General features: G+C 37.0%; 1 pseudogene; it reads right to left on the bottom strand.

Moving 5' to 3' along the window:
• Positions 1 to 1,691: 1,691 nt before the first annotated feature.
• Positions 1,692 to 3,364, bottom strand: LOC102119551 (general transcription factor IIH subunit 1 pseudogene; annotated as a pseudogene).
• Positions 3,365 to 22,142: the final 18,778 nt, after the last annotated feature.

Here is a 22,142-nt window from a genome sequence, read left to right on the forward strand (position 1 = left end):
AAGTGTTGAAAAGCCACAAAATTACCCCTGCACTTTTAAGGCGAAGATTAAAAAAAAATCTTTTAGCAGGATTCTATGTTGACACATTAATTATTAATATTAAAATGGTAATTAATTTAGTATTCATAAATTATGCTTCCCACGCATCCACACTCACGTCATGGTTTCACGAGTTTCTAATTTCTTGCCTCCAGGATTTTGGAACACAGATTTTTATTTTTAAAGAGTTAAAGGAGTAAGTATAAAAAGTTATATTTTTTTTCTGAGATGGAGTCTCCCTCTGTAGCCCAGGCTAGAGTGCAGTGGTGCAGTCTCAGCTCACTACAAGCTCCGCCTCCCGGGTTCAAGCCATTCTGCCTCAGCCTCCCTAGTAGCTGGGACTACAGGCGCCTGCCACCACACCTGGCTAACTTTTTGTATTTTTAGTAGAGACTGGGTTTCATGGTGTTAGCCAGGATGGTCTCGATCTCCTGACCTTGTGATCCGCATGGCTCGGCCTCCCAAAGTGCTGGGATTACAGGCATGAGCCACCGTGCCCAGTCTCGTGTAATTTTTAATACAAGACATCCAAAGTCTTACACAGTCAGTTGATCCCATCAGGAACAAAATATGGCACAAATTCCAGAAAAAAGAACATATCTTTTTTCTTTGTTTTTTTTTGTTTGTTTGTTTGTTTTTTGCTTTGCACGTAGGCTTTTCAGTCTATGCAACGATTATTGATTTGCTAAGGACAGTAATGGTCAAATGCTAGAGAAAAGAAGAGAGGAGAAATATTTTTATTTCTTCTAAAGAGGTGAAAAGATTTTTTTTTTATTTCTTACTCATAAGATTTTTAAACTCTTAAAAATGCAATATCGTCTTTTCAAAGCACATGCCATCTTAAAAAAATATATTAGCAATGTACATTTGCACTCAAAGAAAAACATGCAGCACCATTGTCTTCTGACAAAATTCTACATAAAAAACCCTATGCGACTTTCTGCAAATATGTTCCATCTTTATTATTCAGGGACTCCAAACCACTAACATGCAGTGCAATATTTATTGTTTCTTATTTCCATACAAAATACGGGACCAATGATGTCTTCTGACAACTGTTTCCCGATGGCTGAACAGCAGTCTCTCTTTGCTTTAAAGTATTCTTTTTAACTTGCTGATGTGAGGTATAATTGGAATTCAGTAAAACTTGAGGCTCCAATAGAGGGTGGAGGATGAAGGATGGAGGAGAAATAATTAAGGTCTATCCTGTACCACAAACTTAGGGGAAAAAAGTTTACACAGAGAAAAACAACCAAAAAACCTCAGGTTTATCAATGCACCCTTTAAAAATGTGTGTTTTTTTTTTAAATTTCTGAAAGCAGCTTAATGTGAATCAAAAGCAGTTCCTGAGTAACTGCAGTAAACAGTCTTTTAAAATATATATGTACATACACATGTACATATGTGTATGTATGTGTATACATATATATATTTACAACTTAGCTCATTTTTTGGTCCTGCCTTGATTTACCTCCCCAGTATTTAGTCCCTTCTTTCCTTTCAGTCCCCAATGTGCAAGTACAATAGCATTAGCTCTGGGAGTCAGCGTGGAGCAGATGTTTCTTATCACTCCTGTGAGATCATCTGCTTGTCTGACAGGCCAGGTTTCCAGTTCTCTCAATCTCACAAAAGCTGTGACCATCACGGCCACCTCACGTTTTCTTCATCAGACGCCATGACTGCCACGTGTGGAGCTTGTTGTAGGCTGTCTGGAGTATCTCTATGTAACTTACCAAATTTGTGCTTAATTACTGTCTCCGAATCTTTTCTTGGAATGGGCAGAGCTTCGTAACTTGGAATCGTTCCGAATTACTTTTCATTTTCACTACCTTTTCTTCTAGGAAAGCAGGACCAGAAATGACATAGAAGTTCTCCAACAGCTACATGCGAGTGTTGCAATTCAGACTGAATATCATTTGGCACCATCTGGTTTAATGGTTTGCTGTGATCCTCCCTGCAAGAGTGCTCCTCCAGGTGACAGTGCTGTGATGGTACTACCAGAGAGAATCTGAGTTAACTTGGGTGTATAAGCTTCCATTTCTTGTCCAATACTTTGAAAAGAATAATGTCCTGACTTGTTGCATACTGTAGTGACTGGGTTGGAGTTGGACTACAATACCTATCCAACTTCTTGAGGTTTAGTGCATTCATTTTCACAAAATTGTTTTTCCCCAAGTCTTCGTATTCAATGGACTCTTGTAATTTCGCCCTTTTGACTACTGGCTGAAAGCAGTCTGCATCTCCGGGATTTCCATCCATGCTGCTGGGCTATTTTGTTCATTTTCTGCTTCTTGTTTCCTGAGTCCAGCTGCCTGCACCATGGCACTTTGATGGTTAAATCTCTTGATGGCAACATTACTATTCTCTTTTATAGATTTAGAATTGGAAGCAGATGGCACAGAGGAAATGCCATAGCCCTCATCTAATGATTTATCTCCCAAAGCTGTTAAATCTAGTAGTGAGTTTTTCACTCCTAATGAAACCACTGTTTTTACGCGTTTTCCATCTATTTTGGCATATTCTGCAAAGAGATCGTTTGACCCAGTATTCAGCCGATCCCTGTGAAAATAATGGGACTGGAAAAAACGTGTCCAGAATCCCTTCTCTGTCGTGTTGTGGGGAACATTTTCTGCACATTTAATTTTTACTGCTGGATAGGTCCTAAATATGACCTCAATGATATCAGAAGTTAAATTATATCTCAGAGCATTACAGCTATGGGTTTGGGGCCAGACATCAGCCAGAAATGCAGCAGCAATGCCAACATCCTGCTTATGATTGGATGTGGAGAATTTTCTGTTGCATTCAACATTTAAACAATTGGCCCAGAATTCCTCAGCACTGATCACTTGGCTCACAACAAGGTCTTTATAAAACTGAAACAAAACAGGATCTTCTTGCAGCATTCTGTTCTTCTCTTCCAGTTCTTTGCTTTCCTCTTGAATTTGGGCAGCAGCAGCTGAAGAAGGTCCTTTACTGCATCTTGCTCTTTCACTGCTGGGCTTTCATTGGAAAAATGGAAGTTAGTTGTTTGTGTCCCCTGCATGCAGGTCCAGCTGATGCTGAATTTTAGCTTTTCCTTCTGGACTAATTTTCTGGCATTTAATATCCACATACATATGGCTGATTGTAAATCTATTTTTGCCTTCAGGTGCCCAAGCAATTCTTTCTGCCATGAAGTATAGGGCTCCATCCTGCTTCTTTTGACGCACTTTCTTTACAATCAGCAAAACTTCTTCAGATGAGGTTGCTATGGTGGCTAGAAGGTGCAGGTGGAAGTTACAATTCTAGGCAAGAAACTAACTTGATTGAATACAGTCGAGTTCCGCTGCGCTTCTTAGAGCCGCTGCTGGGAAGAGGCTGAAACCCAGTGGCGCAGCAGTCGCCACTGCTTCTGTTACTGGGGGTGTCTCGCCTCCATCACTGGCTGCGAGGAGTCTGAAGGCACGTGACTGGGAACACAGAATTTTTTTTTTTTTTTTTTTTTTAATATCTAGGTCTTGGGCCGGGGCAGTGGCTCACACCTGTAATCCCAGCACTTTGGGAAGCCGAGGTGGGTGGGTCACCTGAGGTTGGGAGATCGAGACCATCCTGGCTAACACAGTGAAACCCCGTCTCTACTAAAAATACAAAAAATAAGCTGGGCTTGGTGGCACATGCCTGTAATCACAGCTACTCGGGAGGCTGAGGTAGGAGAATCACTTGAACCCAGCAGGCAGAGGCTGTGGTGAGTTGAGATCAGCCATTGCACTCCAGCCTGGGCAACAAGAGTTAAACTGCATCTCAAAATATATATATATATATGTATATAATATATATGTATATGTATATATGTGTGTGTGTATGTGTGTGTGTATATATGTATATATCTAGGTCTTTGGAAAGGTTTTTTTTTTTTTTTTTGAAACAGTCTTACTCTGCTGTCCAGGCTGGAGTGCAGTGGTACAATCTCGGCTCACTGCAACCTCCACCTCCTGGGTTCAAGTGATTCTCCTGCCTCAGCTTCCCAAGTAGCTGTGATTATAGGTGAATGCCACCACGCCCAGCTAATTTTTGTATTTTTAGTAGAGACAGGGTTTTGCCATGTCGGCCAGGCTGGTCTCTAACTCCTAACCTCAAGTGATCCACCTGCCTCAGCCTCCCAAAGGGCTGGGATTACAGGCATGAGCCACCACACCCAGCTGGAAAGCCTTTTTAAAAAACTGTAAGTCCTTTTATTGGAGAGAGGGTGGGCATCTCTGAAGCCTGCAAGAAGTGAAGTGATGCTCCAGGAGCCCAGAAAAATCCAGGTCTGAGGCTTTCAGGGGAGGAAGACTCTGAGTCCAGGGAGCAGTCTGAGCTTCCGCTCTGTCTCCACTCCCATCCCCTCCTGAGGCCCTCAGTGGTATGGTTCTATGGAGCACCTTGTAAGAATCAGTGCTGGGCACCCAGATTCCTAGTCTTGCCAAAGATGAGAGCAGGCTCTACAACAAGAAGGCCCACAAAACCCAACCCAAAGGGCAGAAAAATGCAGGTATCTCATCAGCAATCAGGAGGGCCCTGAGATGCTTCCCTGAAACTGTGGCCCTTCCTTAGCCCCAGGAGCTTAGGATGACTCTGAGAGAAGAAACTCCAAGAAAGGAACCTATTCAATGGGTGCAGGATCATAATTGAGTTTATATAAACATCTTAACATGTGCTATAGGTTTTCAACTCAACTTTGCGATTTGTACCCATTGATATTCTAGTATAATGACCCCCAAATAGCTCTTCTGTCATTTAATTTTGTAGAGATTAGTACAATTTTAAAATATATATACTTTCAACGAAAAGATTCTAAAAACTGAAGCAAACCAAATCCAAAATTTTTTAAAAGTTTAAAAATACGCATATAAACTTGCCAAGAGAGAACCAAAGACTGTCTCGTACCTAGTACTCCTATTCCCTTTTTTCCCTCAAGGCATTAATTTTATATTAATAACATTTAGCTTTGATGGATGGTTGCATTGTTTGAAATATTGCAGAGTTAAGTAATTTAAACACTGTTACTTGGTTCAAGACAAATTCTGAAATGGTTCATCTCAGTTAAGGTCACCATGACTAATAAAATAATACACAATCTGTGGCTGCTTCATAGAGAGTGCCTAGAAAAAGAACATATTGCCCAAAATTATTCATTGTAAAGAATGCGTTGTAACTACCAAAGAAATTAATATTGTAGTTTATCCACCAGGACACAGAAATAATAAATGCTTACTAAGTATATAATATGTAAAGGAGTTTTACACTAATAAAGATTAGATTCGCCATGGTCACTTGCGAACATTCACAATAGGCCATTCCTAAATATCAGATTAACGGACTGCACAACTCTTAGTAGAAAAAGAAATGGACAGAGAAGAACAGCATCTGGGATCAGAGACTGGCTATATAAGATTTTTATATTATTTTCTCTTTACAAAGACATTCCATATTACCAAATAGCTAGATAATAAAGGGAGAACAGAAATCATTGTATCATTTTATCACAGTAGAAAATGTTTTAAAGAAAAAGCAATGAAATGAATAGGATTTTTCTAAGTCAATAGCTATTCTATTCTCATAATTGTCTTCAAGATGCGCTCAATTTCAGGTTTTCTTTGTCTCTTATCCTGTTTTATTTCTTCCCCACTTTTTAAAATGGGATGGTAGGCCCCTATTCTAATATTCTAATAGCCACGTTGCTATGCAAAAGCACAGACCATTTTGGCCTGGCTGTTCCTCCTGCCCTTAGTAATAGTTAAATAAGCAAATTACCTTTGCAGCTCGTAAGAGTCCTGCTGTTCCTCATTCTTTCCCTTGCAAATTAGCCCCCAGGAAGACACCGATGTTTGGACTTAGGAAATGGTAGTGGAAAGCAACTCAGATTCTTACAATTAAATCAAGAAAGATTTCTAGATTAAGTATCATATAGGGTGACTGACTACAGTTAACAATGTATTGTACATTTCAAAATCGACAGGATTTGAAATACTCCTAACACATAACAATAATAAATACTGAAGAGGATGGATACCATACATATCCTAACTTGATCATTACTCATTCTATGCATGTAACAAAATATCACAAGTACTCCATAAATACGTACAAATATTATGTACCAATTTCAAAAATTAACTCGTGTATGTGTTTTGGGTTTATTAACTACTAGGTTTTTGAGAGCTAAGGAAGACTAGGGTAGCAACACGTAGATGAAGATTTATGTTTGCTCTTAAATTGGTTCATGCAAATTTACTTTTTTCCAATAATATTCTTATATGTAGGAATACAAATTATCTGTTAATTCCAGCAAGAATGCTATAAATATTAATATGAATTTAAACTGTTAAGTAATTGTGTATGTGTACCTAGGCAGCAAGTTTACTTACACAGACAAATCTCAGGCAAAAGAAAAGGAATTATGATTCAGATCAACCATGTACAAACTAATGCTGGTTTTTGACAGCCTATTAAGTCACGCAATAATTCCCACCGCCCCCCCCAACATAAGAGGGTGAGGGAGAGGCAACATCAGATATAATGGTGTTATTGCAATAATTGCAACATCAGGCTGGAGAACCTACACAAGGATGATGGTAGACAGCTCCTGAGGACAGGCACGGTTCCTGGTGTACGTGTGGCCTACACCTTGCCAGTGCCAAGTATATAGCAGTCACTTAGAATATGCCTGTAAGAGTGAATAAATCTAGAGACATTTGGGGAACGAAAAAATAAAAAAGATTGTTCGATGAATTATTTCACATAGAATTTAACATTATGAATTCTCAAATCTTGGAAATGTAAAGATTGGAAAATACAGTTGGTTCCTGAGGAAAATTTGTCCTGGTCAGTTTTGTGTGTCAACTTCACTAGACAACAGCACCCAGTGATTCAATCCAACACTAATCTAAATGTTGCTGCAAAGGAATTTTGTAGATGTGGTTCTCTACAATCATTTGACTTTAGGTAAAGATTATTCTCAGTAATAGGAGTAGGCCTCATTCAATCGGTTGGAAAGCCTTAAAAGCAAGACTGAGGTACTCCTGGGGAGGAAGACATTTGGCTTCAAAACTGAAACATCAACTCTTATCTGAATCTTCAGCCTACCAGCCTGTCCTACAAATTTTGGACTTTCCAGCCTCTATAATCTCATAAGCCAATTTTTGAAATAAATCTCTAAAATAAATAGGAACTAAATATACTGGTGATATAGGAGATATATCTTACTGGTTCTGTTTCTCTGGAGAAAGCTGAATGACATAGTGTCTTAGTAGAAATTTTAGGGACAATATCTTTTTGGCAGTTGACATTTTTAAGCAAACACCATTTTGTAATGAGATGGTCTTCCCTTGGTCATCAGACTATCTGCTAAATTAGTGGAAGTTTGAATGCCTTAAATATAAAGTTGACTGTTGAAATTTGATTATAGTGCCATGGTTTGTGTCTAGGTGTCAAGTCTATGTTTGAAAAATAAAAGCAGCTACATTACCATTTTAGAGGACATGTGAGTTCCTTATGCATAAACTTTCTAAGCCAATAAATGCCTGCCCACTCTCAGTTAAAGGCAGAAGTAGGCCAGGCACAGTGGCTCAAGCCTGTAATCCCAGCACTTTGGGAGGCCAAGGCGGGTGGATCATGAGGTCAAGAGATCGAGACCATCCTGGCTAACACGGTGAAACCCGGTCTCTACTAAAAATACAAAAAATTAGCCGGGCACGGTGGCGGGCGCCTGCAGTCCCAACTACTCGGGAGGCTGAGGCAGGAGAATGGCGTGATTCCGGGAGGCGGAGCTTGCAGAGAGCGAAGATCGCCCCACTGCACTCCAGCCTGGGCGACAGAGCAAGACTGCCTCAAAAAAAAAAAAAAAGTCAGAAGTGTAAGTCAGTTAACCAACAAATGAAGGCACTTCCATAGTCAGCCCTACTATTGTTTCACATGCTAACAGCATGGAAATGTTATTTTTCTCCAGCAGGAACAGAAGGGACTCAGTAAGTATCCTTGGGGAATCACTGGCTGCTAAAACAACTCACCGTCTCCTCTTCACAATCAGTACACTCCGCATTCTGCCTGGGTTAGTGAGAAATAGAACTTGCACTCCACATCACATATAGGTAGGGATTTTTCTTTTTCTCCTAAGCCCTGGGAACTTTGGGAAGAAGGTGGGAAGCAAGGAGGACCATTGTTTATGTTTACTTGTATTTTATCCCATAACCAAAGAGGTGATCTTTTTTTCTACCTCTGATATTATCCTTACTCCAACTAGTTTGGGACATACTGGTCTCTTAAGTCTTCTGTACGTAGATAGAGAAGATTTGAGAACACTGAACTCATCACTAGAGTTAGAGCATGGGGAGAACAAAAGGGATTTTTAAGCTGACAAATAACCCTAAATATAGGGAGACATACTGGATAATGTTTCAAGTTTTCAAAAGAACTGACAAAATATCCTAATTTAAAAAAAAAAAAAGAAAGAAAGAACAAGGAGTGATGCATTGGTTTATGCCAAGTAAAAATAAATAATAAGATGAAGACAGAGATGACTTTTTGATTTATCTAGAGTCACTGAAGGCAGGAATGGTGAGAAAAAATAAATAGGGTAATTGTCAAGAACTTCAGAAATTAAAAAGATACAAAAGAAATTATAACTACATGGCAAACAGAAGTTAAAACAGTCTGTCAGATGAGTTCAAGGGAGACAAGGAAATTGCCTCAGGAAGTGGGGAAGAATATCTAGAATACATACAGGTGAAGGAGAGTGCTTAGGGAAAACAGATGATTGAGATGAATTAGAAAGACAGATGATAGAGATACAATGGAGGGAGGAAGGAAGGGAGGGAGAGAAGGAGAGGGAAAATTTAAAATACACATCCTTCATGCCATAAAGGAAAAAAAATGTACATTGCAGTAAAAGCAGTTAAAAAAAAAGAGGGAGTTCATAATTTACAGTTTTTATCTTCTCAAAAAAAAGTTGAGGTAATCTTCGAGAAGTCAAGAGTCAGAACTGAGGGTTTGTGGTATAAATGGGTGGTGTGTAACTACTGCTTTAGGGATTTTTCCATGAAATTGTTAAAAAAGAAAAATAGAAAAGAATTGCTCAGCTAAGCTGCAAGATAAGTTGAAGATGATTTATCAGACACTAATCTCTTCCTCTCCAATTTCTCCTTGAAAGAACCTTAAAAATGGGTAATCTTCCTAAGCACATTTTTATGTCACTTCTCTACCCAGAAACAGACCATCTCATACTTAACATAAAATTCAGACTCACTCTGAGTGCAATTCCTTACTATAATCTATCCAACCCCCAACCTTCTTTCCCAAAGCTTGTTCCCAAATTCTTTTTCCAAAACTTTTTTTCAGTCTAGTCATTGAGTTTTTCCTAAATCTCTACAAGATGTTCATTCTAATTGTCTGCCTTTAATCTCTTCTCTCCCAGCTGCAGGAAAACAAACAAACAAACGAAAAAAACACCTCTTCAAGCTTCTCATCTAAATATTTTTAAACTACAATTGTCCTTCAAGGATCACATGAAATCGTCACAATCCATTTAGACTTCTGCTGACATTCCAACCTGCATGAATTCCTAGTCATTCTCATGTCATCTCTCATACCTATATGGAGTAATACAGTATTTAACTATAAACAAAACCTTTTAATCCAATATTTTGTTGCCATCAAAAGTTTGCTAGTGGATCAGCTGCTGGGAAGGTGAATCACAATTTTCTATATAAACAATGTAGATTCGTGGCTGCCTCGCACAGACCCACCTAACCAGTAAGGCGGAAAACATTTGGAATTTTCCCCGCTGGCAGTGGTGCTGCACAAATGCATGCAAGTACGCCCTTTCAAAGAAAATAAGCAGGTTTTTGCTGTATTGTCAGGCCCAATGCAAACCTTAAAAAAAAAAAAATAGAACTGTATGAGTTTCTTTTTAAAACTAAATGCTGCTGCTTAAGAAAACACAGTTTAGAGAAAAAAAAGTTGATAGAGATATTTGTGAAAACGCTGAAAGAAACTTTCAACAGCTTCAAAGGTGAGGCTAGTTCTTGTGAGGTCTGATTTTATTTCAGAAGTCATCACATTCCTTGCCCTTAGATGCCTTGATGTGGGAAGAGGGGTTACAGTTTTGACACGCAAATGAAACATATGTACACTGATATCTTTCGTTCAATCAGAAAATTAGAAGTCACAAATGCAACGTGGCAGCCACACTTTCTCCCTCAATTCCTGCTTGTCTGCTTCTCTCAAGTTCTACCTGCTTCCCATCTGTGATTCTTTCTGAGAAACTCCAAAACCAAGAGACAGCACATATGTGCAGTTAGGTATGAGTGTTATTCAGTGTTGAAGAGGCGTTTCTGACCTAAATTAATGTAAAACAGCTTAAATAATATAGAAAAATCGTATGTTTTAATTTTTCCTAATTTAGCTATACCCTTTCTGCATAGCGTGCTTTAAAACGGAAGAGAGTCCTCCTCACTGGTCTGGAAAACAAAGAATTAACCCCATTCTCATTCTCTGACCTTGGCTCGGAGCATAACTGGCCAAGGGTCCTGGTATACTTTCCCTTAGCATGGTTGTAACTCTGAAAATGTGATATTAATGACTCCTTCGAGACCTCTAGGGACGTTTGAAGCTTTATTTCTAACCAATTTTCTCAGAGGGTAAACAGGCTAGCTAAGACTAAATAGTCATTGGTCTATTTTTTTGGGGGTGGGGGGGAACAGAAACCTTTTTTTTTTTTTTTTGGACATAAGCAGGATATTTTTTAAAGTCACCCCTGGGATGTACCCAGCCCCTGCATTTCTATTTTTCTCTCTACCCTCCTTAGAGGGGAACAGTGGATGTACCCAGGCCAATGTGGCTCGACTATCTTGGCCTTTTCTAGGGTGTTCTAGCTGCTGAGGTCCAGCATGGTGCTTCCTTGTTTCAAGCCTATGGAAAAAATGTTTAATTTCTCATTGTAATATGTATTAGTCTGTTCTCATGCTGCTAATGAAGACATACCTGAGACTGGGCAATTTATAAAGGAAAAATGTTTAATTGACTCACAGTTCCACATGGCTGCTGAGGCCTCACAATCACGGCAGAAGAAGGAGGAACAAAGTCACGCCTCACATGGCTGCAGGTCCAAGAGAGCTCGGGAACGGGAACTCGCGTTTATATAACCATCAGGTCTCGTGAGACTTATTCACTACCGCAAGAACAGTATGAGGGAAGCCGCCTCATGATTCAATTAGCTTCACCTGGCCCCACCCTTGACACCTGCAGACTATTACAATTCAAGGTGAGCACTGAGTAGGGACACAGCCAAACCGTATCATAATGATTGCATACTGGGATTAGAGGTTAAGGAAAAACAAAAACTGATTTTTATTCAATGTTTTTATTCAGAGGAGGATTGAAAAGAGTAGGAAAAATATTCAGGCCATTATCTGAAAGGGGATGTTTATATCAATAACTGCACCCACCCCAGTTTGTGACCAGGGCTCACCCCTTTTAGAAAGCCATGCTCCCCACCCCCTCTTCTCCACTTTTCACTGCGATTCGTCACCATCCTGTGACTCCCATCCACCGGAACAAAGCCAGCTCCCAGCTGTATCACCTCATCCAAAAGTAGTTATATCAGAACTGACTTACCCTTTCTGGGTTGGGTTGGGTTGGGTTGGGTTGGGTTGGGTTGGGTTGGGTTGGGTTGGGTTGGGTTGGGTTGGGTTGGGTTTTCTTTGAGACAGAGTCTCGCTCTGTCGCCCAGGCTGGAGTGCAGTGGTGCTATCTTGATTCCCTGCAACCCCTGCCTCTCAGGTTCCAGTGATTCTCTTGCCTCAGCCTCCCAAGTAGCTGGGACTACAGGTGCCACCACACCCAGCTAATTTGTTTTGTATTTTTAGTAGAGACGAGGTTTTGCTGTGTTGGCCAGGCTGGCTTAAACTCCTGACCTCAGGTGATCCACCTGCCTCAGCCTCCCAAAAGAACTGACATATCTTTCATTGGTTCCTAAGACATGGTCAGAGAAGTGAACTTCCAATTATCCCTAGTTTAAATATTTTATCTTAGAGAGAAGAAGAATTAACTAACATTTAGAAATCAAATGTCTTCTTGTAGCCAGGACTTGCTGGCATAATTTCATGTTTCATTTATTTTACATTGAAAAACAAAGCATGCACGATACCTAATCCTAGACTTGTTATTGCTATCCAGGACAAAATTATTCAGAAATTTCTTTATGCAGGCTAATATCTTTTTTTGCTTTTCCTTATCCCCTAATCCCAATGTTCAGTCATTACAATGTGAAGTTTAAAAATGTTTCCATAGGCTCAGAATGAGGAAGCACCGTTTGCAAGACCTCAGCAGCTAAGACACCATTGAAAAGGCCAAGGTAGCTGAGTTACCATCAGCCTGGGATGGGACCACTCTAAGGAGGGTAGAGAGAGAAATAGAAATGCAGGAGCTGGGTAAATCCCAGAGGCTACTTTTTAAAATATCCTGCTCATGTCCAAAAAAAGAAAAACAGATTTTGAGGTAATTTGCCTAATGATTCTTTAGGCTTAGCTAGCCTATTTACCCTCTGAGAAAATGGGTTAGAAATAAAGCAGACAAGGGGAATGACAATGTCTTCATAACAAATTAGTAATGAATCACTTATAATAACAAGAAAGAGAAAGGATGTTAACATTCCTTGAACTTCTATTACAATATGCAAGATTCAGTGACAAGCACCAAATGCAGAGCATATCATGTCGTCATCTATACAACCCTATTAGGTAAAAAGTTATTCCATTCACATAGGGGGAAATTGAGGCTCAAAGAGATAAAGTAAATGTAATCACCCATCTAGCATGCATTAGAGCCAAACTTTGCCAAGTGTGCGTAACATCAAAGTCCATGCTCTTTCTCCATTATGCTACTCCCTCATATAATAATATTCCTAATAATGAAATAACCTAACATTTGCAACACTCGTAACAATTTACGTAGTGATTTAATATAAATGCCACTTAATTAACTTTCATGATTAACTCTCAAGGTAGGTATTATCATCATTTTCAGAAAGTATCTGTACAGTGGAAACCATATTTAGTATCTGTTTTTATGACCATTTCCTACTTGTTCATATATACATGTTTTATTCCTTCCGCAAGAACATGAAATATAACTACTTGATTTGGGGAAGGGAGCAATAGACTGTAAATTACCCTCCTCACTTTTTAATCTCCTATAGGTGCCAAGCATTGTTTCTAACACCCAATAAGGAAACATGATAGTTTTTATGTTTGTTGCTTTATTAGAAAACTAAATAATTTGAAGTCCTGTTTTTTATTTGATTTTTTCTGATTGCACAAATATTTCATATACCATGGGCAATTAAATGCATTACTTAAGGGAAAAATGAAACCACCAAATTGTACTGTACCTGAGGTTAAATATTTTGACCATTGCATTTTAACATGAACTGCAGATCAAGAATTATTTATTGGTGTAAAATGCCATCTTTGACATAAGTTTTCAGTATTTTATTTGTAATTTGGGTACACTTAGTGCTTCATACAAGTCAATTTAACTGTGATTCTTCAAAAAATTAATTTACCTTGATGGAAATGCTGAATCTGTATCAGGGACAAAACACGAAACAACATATCTCTATTTACTATATATAATTTATTCTATGAATTAAACAATTGAAGCAAATATGTGGTTTACTTATTATTTCGTGTGTATTCTGATATTATGCACACTGCCTCTAACAAGAAGAAATGAGTCAATTTTTTGTTTTGCTCTCTTTGTAAATAAACAAGAGACTTTATTCATATTTCACCAGTTTTTCTATCAATATCCCTTGTCAATTTTGTTAAGATTGACATCCTAACAATATTGAGTCTTTCAATTCATGAACACAGCTTATCTCTCCATTTCTTTAGCCTTGTTTGATTTCCTTTATCAGCACATTGCAGTATGACAACATATAGGTTACACATGTATTTTGCTAGATTCATCCTATTTTTGTGCTGTTGTAAATGCATTTCTTAACATTCAGATTCTAATTATTCACTGCTAGCATATAGAAATACAGTTGACAATTGTGTATTAACCATGTATCATGTGATCTTGCTAAGCTCATTTATTGATCCAGAACTTTCATTGGATATGTTTTGGTCTATCATATCAGAGCCATTTTTGTTTATCTTTTTCCAATTTGAATGCCTTTTATTTCTTTTTTGCCTGATTACATTAGCTATTTTTTAAAGAATGTATTTGCAATATTTTCAGAAAGAAAAATTATCCTAAACTCAGTTAATAGAGTTTTTGAGTACATGTTTTTATAAAGCCCTTTTTTGATCAATAAAATCATATTATTTTCAGAAGCGCATCTGAGTAAATAGAAGACTTCTTAGTCTGGCTGTCAACAAACTGAGGGGTGTCAGTGAAATCAATCTTATCTCTCAGAATCTCACATTCAAAAGCAGGAATTTCTTGATGAACTCATAGATTGCTTTTTATTTAAAATGTTATAGAAGGTCTTTCAGGAAGGACCTTCACACTCTCCCATTTTACTGATGGAGAAACTAAACAATGGAAAAATTATGAGATATGCTTAAGATTACAAAATAGAGTGCCATTGCTGAGACAGTGGCATTACCATGACTTGAAACTGGACCTTCCAAATGCTACTCCAAGGGCTCTATTTGTTTATATCAGAAATGCGACAGACCACCTTCATGACTGTTGCTCCATGTTCAGATAGAATCTTGTCCTTGGTTTTCCTGTTCCATTTTCTTTATTCTTCTAAACATCTGTTTACTAAATTGTGTGAGAAGAGGAGTGAAGATTTGCCTCTTCGCTAGACTGTGAATGCCTTGAAGGTCGGGACCATGAACATATAGAAATCAACTCTTTTCATTCCCAGCTCTAAGTAAGAGATTCAGAATTTGGCAGGCCATTTGCTAGTTAGATATTAATTGATGTATATTGAAATTTAATTATTGAAGAATGACAATCTGAAAAAACTGAAAGCATGAAATTTCAGATAGTGCAGGGTGGTAAAAATATCAGGATGTCAGTTAATGGGAGTTTATCCATGATTCATTACATAAATCCACGACCCTTAGCCTATCACACCATCTCTTCGGGTCTTACAGTAACATGGGAGTGATAATACCTCAGTGCTTTGAAAGCAAAGAGCAGGACCAGCTGATAACCTAAGATTCTCTCCAGCCCTAGGAGGTGTATTTCTGTGAAAACAGCGTAATCACACACACGACATTGTGTAGAACAGATAAAGATGTCAATACAGGTGTGTTCACATCCTTCTCCCCTCACCACCTTCCAGAAGAAAGGAGCATTTGTTCTTTGAGAACTACTGGGCTTGGCATGTTTTGGTGAGATTATCTACAAAACCGGTAGCCAGGAGAACTGAAAAAGATCCAGAAAGTCTTGACTTATTTACACTGGAATAGGGAGACAGGCTCAGGAAAAGAGATGGGAATCCTGAAAGAGGAGGTGCAGAATAATCAACACAATGTGGAATCACCCTGATGCAGTGTGGAGTCAGCCGAAAGAGAAGTGGGTTAAGTTTGCTGAGGGGGAGGCAAACGACCTTCTGAAGGCAGCTTCTGTGCTGTTTGAGCGAGAGAGAAAACAAGAAAAGTTGCTAAGTTTCTAAAATGTGTTTTCTGAAAAGAATCTCCCATTCTTGCACCACACAAAACTCTTTAATATTTTTTTTCCCATGTAGGACTAATGATTCTTTTAATGGTAATATCATGCTGAGACAGGTTCACAAAAGGAGACAACTATATTCAAGTAACATTTGTTTTCAAAATTTAGTTAGTTTTACAAGATACATGATTTTCACAAAGCTACCTCAATCCCAGATGCTAAAATGGTACTCCTCAACAATAATCCAACTCAAATGTCACCTTCCCCATGAAGCTCTTCCTGTCATTTCCATTAGGATACAATCCCTCCTGCTTTAAATTTATGTAATGTTATAGTCATTAAGGATGCTCACATATTCTGGTTTTCCTGCTTCCATGGAAGGTAGCACATGGTAGGTAGAACTTGCTTATGCCCTTGAAATGAGTAACCCACTTGACTTGTCTTAAACCAATAGAATGTGGAGAGAAGACTAGAAAAGCCAGTGAATTTTCATCTTTCCCCTATCCCCACTGTTTCCTCTGGCACACAACAGTAACATTCCAGGGGGTGGAGTCTCTCATAGCCTGGGTGCAAGTGTAAAGAGACACGGAGCAGAGCCTCCAGTGGTCCCAGAACAGGCACATAATATGCATGAAAAATAAACACATGCCATTACAGGCCATTATGACTTGGGAGCTATTTGTTATCTTAGCACAAGCTAGCCTTTCCTGACATATGTAAAATCTATGTGAGTCTCTGAGGTAACTCATTGCTTTCAATTTCATGATAATACTTATTGATCATAATTTTTTAATCTCATAGTCAAGACTGTAAGCCCTTTGAGGACAGATACTTTTTTAATACATGTCTTCTTATTTTTCATCATGGTGAGTGCTATGATACGGGTGAGAATTTGTGAATGGATAAATATATAGTAAATGCATTATTTATTTTAGCTATTATAGATATATGTTATTACTATTTCTACATTACAACAAAATTATGGTGAGTTAAAACTTACATAAAGTATTTTTCTAAATTTCTTGAGCCTTTCTAACTAATGCTCTATATTGATGAACCTCTATGATCATCATTTATAGTTTTTGAAGTCACCCACTGAACTAATACAGAGACAATCTTACAGAGATAATTATGTTACTGTTCTAGCATAATTAAAAGCAATCATGAAAAAACTATTTTAAATATTAACGAACATAAGAAATGCTCACTAAAGAAGAAATCAATAAGAATCTCCAAAATATACCCAAAAAATGAGCTTTAAAAGAAAACATGAATGAAGTAAAGCTCACCAATATTTAAGTGGTTTTAACATTGTGATTCAAACATCAGACTTACAAATTAACAAAGAGATTTTGACAAATAAAACTGGTAAATTAAACCTAATGATTATTTTATTATGAAAATAAAATTTTAGTGGTGAATGTCATGAGTCAGCTAAATAAGTTTTCCTTTACTTGATGAACAACAGCTCAATAAAAATCAAATGTGTAGAAAAGCACAGAATAGCTTAAGGTGAAAAAGTAAAATGTTTATTTGAACTTAGAGTCTTCTTTATTTATTTATTTATTTATTTATTTATTTATTTATTTATTTTTGAGACAGTCTCGCTCTGTCGCCCAGGCTGGCGTTCAGTGGCGCGATCTCAGCTCACTGCAAGCTTCTCCTCCTAGGTTCACGCCATTCTCCTGCCTCAGCCTCCCAAGTAGCTGGGACTACAGGCGCCTGCTACAACGCCCAGCTAATTTTCTGTATTTTTAGTAGAGACGGGGTTTCACCGTGTTAGCCAGGATGGTCTCGATCTCCTGACCTCGTGATCCTCCCGCCTCGGCCTCCCAAAGTGCTGGGATTACAGGCGTGAGCCACCACGCCCGGCCCCACTTAGATTCATTAGCAATCCTCATAAGACACAATTTTCTCAGATTAAAAGTGAAACCTAGAGAACTGACAAAAACAATAGAGGAAACAAATTATTTATTATCCACATCCGAACAATCCCAGAGCTGCTCTTCACTTTTCTAAAACAGAAGTAAACAGATTCATATTGCCAGCCCCAACCCTTTACCTCATTTATCAAGACACTGACCAACCCCACAATCTGGGGCATCTACAGAATTGGAGCTGCTGAAACCTCCCTAGCAGCAGGTCCTGCCGCTACTGGCACGATAAAGAGAAATTCTTTTCAGATACAGCCTGAAAAAATAGAGGAAGAAAAGGTTTCATCACCTAAAGGAACAAATAGAAGAATTATCAGAAACTTATTTTTAGAAACTTTGCCAGCTAGAAGACGGTGGAACAGTATCTGAAAGAAATAGTTAACCAACAATTTTATACGGAGAGAAAAAATAAATTTCCGAATTAAAGGGTAAAATCAAGCATTTTCAGACAAGTAAGTTCTGAGAGTCTTTGTCACCAGTGTATTGTGTAAACAACAAATGTTAAATGAAGTTATTGAGGTACTCCAAATAAAGGCTGAACTTTAGTTAATAATGTGCCAGCGTTGGCTGCCTAGTTTCACAAATGTTCTCTGACAATATACAGTCCTAACAACAGGTAAAAACTGGGTGAGGAACTCTCTGTAACTTTTCTGTAAATCCGAATGTTCTCCAAAATCAGAAGTATACTGAAAAAAATTTACAGCTCTCGCACTTCGAACAATACGATTGTGGAAATAGAAATATAAGCCACAGAATGTGATAAAATATTTGCAAAACATACATATAATAAAGAACTTATATCTAAATGTATAAAAAACCTCAGAAGTTATTAATAAGGAAACAAACAACCCAAAGGAAATAGACAGAATATTTAAACAAAGAACAGATACAGATGACATAAACACAAAAAAGGATGTTCAATATCATTAGTTATTGGGAAAGTGCAAATTAAAACCGCAATGAGGTGGTACTACACACCTACTGGAATGGCTAAAACTTTTAAACTGACAGACAAGAATATGGAACAAGTAAAACTTTCACACATTGCTCACAGAAATGAAAAATGGTAAAGGAACTTGGAAAATGTGTTGGCGATTTTGTATAAAGTTAAACATACTATTGTCATACTAATCACAATCTTAGCCCTACCATTTAGCCAAGACACATGAAAATGTATGTCCAATCATAGACCTATATACAAATGCTCAGAGTATTTTTGTTTATAATAGCTACAAATAAGAAATAAGTCAAATGTCAATGGGGAACAGATATACCAGCTATGTGATGGAGTGCAACTCAGCAATAAAAATGAACAAGCAACTGATAACACACAACAGTGCTGATGAATCTCAAAACCGTTTATGCTAAGGGGGGAAAAGCTGGATGAAAAGCTACATACCATAGGATTTCATTTTTTTTTTTTTATGAGTAACAATTTTATTTTTTTCAATTTTTTAGTTTTTTTAAACTTTTATGTTCAGAGGTACATGTGCAGTTTTGTTATATAGATAAACTCATGTCACGGGGCTTGTTGTGCAGATTATTAGTACTTAAGTACAAAGCCTAGTACCCAATAGTTGTTTTTTCTGATCCTCTCCCTTCTCCCACCTTCCACCCTCAAGTAGGCCCCAGTGTCTGTTGCTCCCCTCTTTGTGTCCCTGTGTGACATTCAGACCAAGGCAAAGCCACATAGAGAGAAGTCAGACCATTGGTTGCCGAGGGCTAGAGGTAAGGATAGGTTACCGTTTACAAAGGATGTAAAGGAACTTCCAGGGATGATAAAAAATATTCTATGTCTGGATTATGGTGATGGTGTATGACTATATACATTAGTCAAAATTCATGAAACTATACAACCAAAAAGGATAATTTCTTCTCTATATAAATTATACCTCAATAAACCTGACTTTTAATTAAAAGACAAACAGATGTCTTTGGAAGTGAAAGGTAAACTTTTCATAAGTGTTTATGCTTTAAAATAAAAATTCAAAGAATCATTTTGCTTGTTATGCTTGGCTAAGGCTCTGCTGACACTTATGCTGGATGTATACAATCACTTTCCTTTGCTTTTGAAATATTCCAATAGAAAATATTAAGAGAAACGGGTATTCTGTGTAATTTGTCAGGCCTTGAAGGAAAGTTTGTTTAGAACTGTCCATAAAATATCTGAGTTATACATCCCTGAGTGATTATTATCCTGAGTTGAAGAATATATCGAGTACAAAGAAAAATTTGTACAGCTGCCTTCAGGCATTGACAATGGAAGATAAATGTCACTGAAAGTGTATTACTTTGAAGACAGTTGTTTAAGAATTATCAGGAATTATGCTGGATTGAGATCTTTTTAAGTTTCAAACAAAAGACAAATACAATAAAGATAAAAATTGACAAATATATGAACATTTAAAACTACTGGATGTCAAAATTATAAAAAGTAAAATTAAAAATCAACTTAAAAACTGGGAAAAATGTTAGCAAACCATAAAATGGACCAAGAGTTAATAAATTTAGGACTCTTAAATAACTATTAAAATAAAAAACCTAGTACAAAAAACCCTAGAGAGGTATAAATTGACAATACACAAAAGAATAAATTGAATATTCAAAAGATAATGAAAACATTTCATCTGATTAGTAATAAAAGGAATAAAATTTGTGTTTATTGCATTGGCCAGAATTTTTAAATGAAAATTATCCACATGCTGTAATAAAATGGTATGCAAACATTTAATTTTTTCAAAGATTTTTAATGATGATTGAAATGCAAATTAACACAAGTATTCTGGAAAATAATTTGGCAATATGTATCAAAAACCTTTAAGCTGTTCATACTGTTTGCCTTAGCAATCATATCAGTACTGATATATGCAAATATTTAACACATGGGTATTCACTCAGTGTTATTTATAATTCTGAACTGGAAATAAACAATGGACTTATTTAAATAAATTATATCATACAATGGGGCTACTATGCAAATACTAAAATAACATTCTAGAAAAAATACGTTATGAGATATTTAATAAGAAATATGTGGAGCATTATAGTAAGTAACACGAAAGTTTGATCCTATTCATTCATTTCTTTTAAAATGGAGAACAGAAATGTACAAGATAAGCCTGAAACATTTTGTCATATCAAAAAGTCAAGATGCTATTGAATATTATGAAGGTCTTTATAGGACTCTGAAGTAATCTACGAGAGACTCTTTCACTGGCAAAAGTTTAAAATTTGGGTATCTATAAGCATATCTACAATGGACTTTAAAATATCAAATATATTTACGTCTATGTCCATAATACTCCAAAAGAAAAACAAAACTCATTGGTTACCTCTGGAAAATATTAGGAAATCAACTGATTATTTTCTGAGCTGGCAAATAAGGAAAATTAAGAATTTTTCTCTTTTCTATATAGAATATAATTTGGAGTAATCAAAAGATTAATATACTTATATAAAATTAAAATGTATTTAAATATATAATTATATTTATACATTTATACAAATTATGTATATTTGTATTTATTTAAATATATGCTATATATATATTTTAAATAAATTTCAAATATAGAGTATATAAACACATAGAGAAGTATTTTTATAGAAGCACTGTGACTAACAAATGAAGAGTGATAGAATTAGGTTATCAAGCCAGGCACCATGGTTCACGCCTATAATCCCAACACTTTGGGAGGCCGAGGCAGGAGGATCACTTGAGTTCAGGAGTTTGAAACCAACCTGTGCAACATAGTAAAACCCTGACCCTATAAAAAGTAAAAAAATTAACCAGGCATGGTGGCATACGGCTGTAGGACCAGCTACTTGGAAGGTAGAGATGTAACTATCATTTCAGCCCAAGAGGTCAAGGATGTAGTGAACCGTGATCACATCATTGCACTTTAACCTGGGTGACACAGTGAGACCCTGTCTCTAATTTTAAAAAAAAATAGAATATTAGTCCTGTGCAATATCGAATGCTAATGGATCTAGGTAATGTTTGCCAATGACTGCTAATAATGCATGAAGAAACAACTAGATATTATACACTACTAATCTATGGAAACGAGGGAGAAATACCTTGAGAAACACTGCAGGAATGCTATCAGAAAAGTCCAGAATATAAGACATTCTACATCAAATAACATTTTTCAACAAAAGAAATTGAGAGAAAAGAAAGCACAATTTACAGATTAAAAGGTAAGCTATGTCCACCAAATTGCACACTTAATTGAGATCCTAATTTGAACAAATAACTATAAAAATAAGAAAACATTTATGGAATAAATCAGGGATATTTGACCACTGAATAGATACTTGATTATATTAAAGTATTATCTTTAATATTTTAGAAATATGACAATAGTATTGTGATGGTGTTTTTTAAAATATACCAGTCTTATGGAAATATATACTTATCTACTTGTGGATAAAATTATACAATGCCAGGAACTTGCTCCAAAACGATGGAGAGAAGGGGCTGATATTTGAGTGGGGGAAAGATGAACTTATGTCAGAACT

The sequence above is a fragment of the Macaca fascicularis genome, chromosome 18 (assembly GCF_037993035.2).
Source record: "Macaca fascicularis isolate 582-1 chromosome 18, T2T-MFA8v1.1".
Classification (NCBI taxonomy): Eukaryota; Metazoa; Chordata; class Mammalia; order Primates; family Cercopithecidae; genus Macaca; species Macaca fascicularis.